The following is a 4,615-nucleotide window of genomic DNA, read 5'->3' as shown; positions in this document are numbered from 1 at the left end:
TTGACGCACCAACGTGGTTCTCCTCTACAAGGAGCATCGACTATAAGTCGAAAAATGACAGCGTATTCTCCCTTGTACATACCGCCGTTCGGAACGCTCTGAACTTAGACGCTAGGCCCCCAAGACAGATCTACACCATCTCATCTTCCTCTATAGTGACATTGATAGAGGCAAGTGAGACACATATCTCTTTGATTCGGACCATGTAATTGGCTACCGATATGTCCTTCTATCGGACATTGCTCAACTCCTGTCAGGGTTGCAGCTTCTGGGCCGTAGTGCTTGCCGCGAAAACCTTCTTCAGGTTTCCCCAAGATTCTTTTGGCGTCTTGGCATCTCGGACATGGCTCAACAGCTGGTCTCCGACACTAAACGCAAAGCAGTACATAACTCTGCTTGCCGCTTGTTCCCACACTGGGAAGTCCTTGTGTGCTGCATCAAGTGTTGTGTCATTAGCTATGTCGACATAGCTCCAGTAACCATGCCCAAGTAGGTACTGGTGCATCTTGTATGACCAAAATGCATAGTTGGATCTGTCGAGCTTCTCCACCGGGAGCGAGCTAGCCATTCCTCTGTCCATCACTTCTCTTTTTCTTTTTACCGGGTCTTAGGGTTTGTCTTCAGATGCTGATGTCGGCTGTAGAGGTTCTCAACCCTCACGCTCTGATACCATGCAAAAACGAAGGTGAGGAAGCGTGAAACAAACCGGCTCCGCCGGGTAGTAACAAATAGAGAGAGAGAAACACAGAGTGTACGCGGGAGAGAAAGAGAATGAGCAGAACAAAATAATCTATTCCAAAACAATAATAGTTCTCCCTCTCTTTACAACATGCTTCAACAACACTATTTATACAAGTGCTAAGAGGATTGACAAAAGTACAGTGTACTTCAATTCTCACACGAGCGTCTGACACTAACTACGAGTCATTAACTACCTAGCCATCTAGGCTGCTACTAGGCTTCCGATTACTGCTGGATCCGGCTAACCGGCTCCCTAGCTCACTGGCTTACTTGCTCACCGGCTCACCGATCCGGCTCAGGCTTATTTAGCCGATCCGGATCGGGTTGAGCTTGCCGCTCAACAATGATGACAATCGGGCTTTCAGAGTCATTTCGTACGTAGAGGGAGTTGTCGGATTTCGACATTCGAAAGCCGATTTGATGAAGATATTGCGTTATCTTTGAATGCCCAACACACAACGCTTGCTTAAGGCCATAGAGAGGCTTCTTGAATTGGCAGACGACTTTCGGATGAATGTTGGATTCGAAGCCGGGTGGTTGTACCTGTTAGGATTTCGGTCCCTCCGGATGGGATATGAGTACCCGGCAATGGAAGACCCGGTGAGAACCGGATGATGAGTACCCAGCAAGGAAGACCTGGTGAGAACCAGATGATGGTTACCCGGCAAGGAAGACCTGGTGAGAACCGGATGATGGGTACCCAGCAAGGAAGACCTGGTGAGAACCGAATGACGTAGGCTCGGTGAGAACCTCTCGTCAGATGAAGGGACATATATGTAAATATGTTCCTGTTTGCCCATTGTGGCTTTATTTGTAAATAGCCTGAAGGTCATATTAGTATAAATATGACCTAGGGCAAACAAAGACATATACATATATTTTTTGGTGTTGATTGTATATTGTTGTAACAGTTGTACAGAGAGAGAGAGAGAGAGAGTCTTTGTTGTAACCGCCGCCAGGTGAAGATTGTGAGCACGAGGTCATTGACTCTGTGTTCCCCTATTGTATTCCTCTTAGACATAGTGATAGTTTGGAGCTTGTGGGCTCCCATGGTTTTTCCCGTTTAGGGTTTTCCACATAAACATCCTGTGCACTCTCTCTTGTTTCTTGTTGTCTGTGTGTACGCGTATTTCTCCTCCGATCCCATTCTTGCCGTCGATGAGACAATGTGGGTTGTCGACTCTGGAGTGTCGTTCAGCCTCACCCCGGACCGGAAATGCTTCTCATCCTACACGGCGGGTGAGCACGACTGTGTCCGCATGGGGAATGAAGGGACATGCAGAATTATCGGCATAGGAGATGTGCTGTTGACGACGTCAACCAGATGCAAGTTGCTGCTCAAGGATGTCCAACATGTTCCGGAGGTTCGACTGAACTTGATATCAGCCGATTGGCTAGATGATGAAGGCTACACAAGTAGCATCCGGAATGGTGTCATGAAGTTCTGCAAAGGGAGCTTAATAGTGGCTCGATCATGGAAGGTCAACACATTGTACTTGATGAATGTCCGGATATGCCGGGAAGAAGTGAACGTAGCATCCAACACTGCCGGTGAGCTGTAGCACAAAAGACTGTGTCACATGAGTGAGAAGGGGATGAAGAGGCTTGCCGAAGACAACCTCATTCCGGTGAAGGACGTGCAACTTGAGAAGTGCACCGATTGCTTGGCCGACAAGAAAAACCGAACCTCCTTCCGATCAAGACCACCGATGAGACGAAATGCACCACTAGAGCTGATGCATACCGATGTGTGTCAAGTGGACACGAAGTCACATGCCGGATCGTAGTACTTCGTGATGTTCATAGATGACCACAACCGGAAGTTGTGGGTCTCGCCGCTGAAGATGAAGGACCAGGTGTTATCCGTCTTCAAGGAGCTCCATGCGAGAGTGGAAAGAGAAACCGGCTGGAAGCTTAAAGTGGTTCGAGCAGATAACGGAGGAGAATACCGGGGGTAGTTCGAGGAGTACTACCGCTTGAAGGGAATCCGGCTCGAATTTACCATGCCGAAGACGCCGGAACTCAATGGGCTGGCTGAGAGGATGAACCGGACCATAATGGAGAGAGTCTGGAGTATGCTAGCACATGCCAAGTTACCTAAGACGTTTTGGGCTGAGGCGCTGACGACAACGACATACGTGATAAACATATCACCCTTAGTACCCTTGGATGGAGACACGCCGCAGAGAGTGTGGACCGGTAAGGAAGTGTCTTACTGTCATCTGAAGGTGCTCGGGTGTCTCGCTTACGTGCATGTGGCAAAGGACCGGAGAGTAAAGTTGGATCCAACGTCCCGGCCTTGCATATTCCTCGGATATGGCGATGATGAGTTCGGTTACAGAGTGTGGGGCCCCGTCAACAAGAAGATGTTCTGGAGTCGAGATATTACCTTCATGGAGGACAAGACCCTTGCCGACTAGGACTCGGAGAAGAAGATAATGAACTCTGAGTCGACCGGTAAGGATCGGTTCGATGAGATTCGGACCTACCCGGCTAAGAGTCGGCCGACACTCGAAGAATCAGCCGGTTACGTTGAGGATACCGAACCGGCAGAAGAAGAAGAAGAGGAAGTTGGAACAAGAATTGGCCATGATCCCGAACCAGATTCGGATGAAGAACAGACGCAAGAGCCGGTTACCGAAAACTGAAGTCGGAGATATCCTCTTCGGGAGAGAAGAGCCCCCCAAAGATTTCCGGATGCAGAGCCTGTGTTGTTAACCGATGAGGGGGAGCCGGAAAGCTTTGAAGAAGCAAGGGGAGACACCCACATCCGCAAGTGGTTGAGTGCCATGCAGGACGAGATGGATTCCCTACATGAGAACCACACATACGAATTGGTGGAGTTGCCGAAAGGAAAGAGGGAACTCCGGAACAAGTGGGTGTACAAGCTAAAACCGGGAGACGCCTGAAATCCACCAAGGTATAAGGCTTGAATTGTGGTGAAGGGCTTCCAGCAGAAGAAAGGAGTGGACTTCGATGAGATCTTTGCCCTGGTAGTAAAGACGACTTCCATCCGGACGGTATTTAATAACGGCAAGCATGGACCTCGAGGTAGAGCAGTTAGACGTGAAGACGACATTCCTCCATGGCGACGTCGAAGAGGGGATCTACATGCAGCAACTAGAGGGATTTGTGAAGATAGGGAAGGAGCACCTGGTTTGCCGGTTGAAGAAGAGCCTCTATGGTTTGAAGCAGGCTCCCCAGCAATGGTACCAGAAGTTCGACTCCTTCATGACCGATCAAGGGTACCACAAGACGTAGACCAATCACTGCGTATTTGTGAAGAAGTTCGAAGGTGGAGACTTTTTGATACTCCTCCTGTACGTGGACGACATGTTGATCGTCGGATGAGACCAAGTCAAGATACGGATGTTGAAGAAGGCTCTGAACTGGACCTTCTCAATGAAAGACTTGGGTCCGGCAAGATAGATATTGGGGATGCATATCATCCAGGACCGGTCGAAGAAGCAATTGTGGCTATCACAGGAAAAGTATGTGACAAATGTGCTTCAGCGGTTTAACATGTCAAAAGCAAAACCGGTCAAATCGACACTCCCAGAAAACTGCAGATTATCCAGTAAGCAAAGCCCGAAGACAAAGGCAGAGAAGGCGGATATGATGAAGATTCCATATGTCTCTGCAGTTGGGAGCTTGATGTACGCAATGGTGTGTACCCAACCACATATTGGATACGCAGTAGGAGTGGTGAGCCGGTTCATGAGAAATCCCGGCAAGGAGCACTGGAATGCAGTAAAATGGATACTTCGGTATCTGAAGGGCACTTTGAGTATGTGCCTCCGATTCAGCTAAGGTAAACCCCAACTTGACGGATTCACGGATTCGGACATTTCGGCTAATGTGGACACCAACCGGT

The sequence above is a fragment of the Azolla caroliniana genome, unplaced genomic scaffold (genome assembly GCF_043228905.1).
Source record: "Azolla caroliniana isolate FFs.n. ecotype wild unplaced genomic scaffold, voAzoCaro1.0.p SCAF_867, whole genome shotgun sequence".
NCBI lineage: Eukaryota > Viridiplantae > Streptophyta > Polypodiopsida > Salviniales > Salviniaceae > Azolla > Azolla caroliniana.
This window is presented reverse-complemented; position numbering follows the sequence as displayed.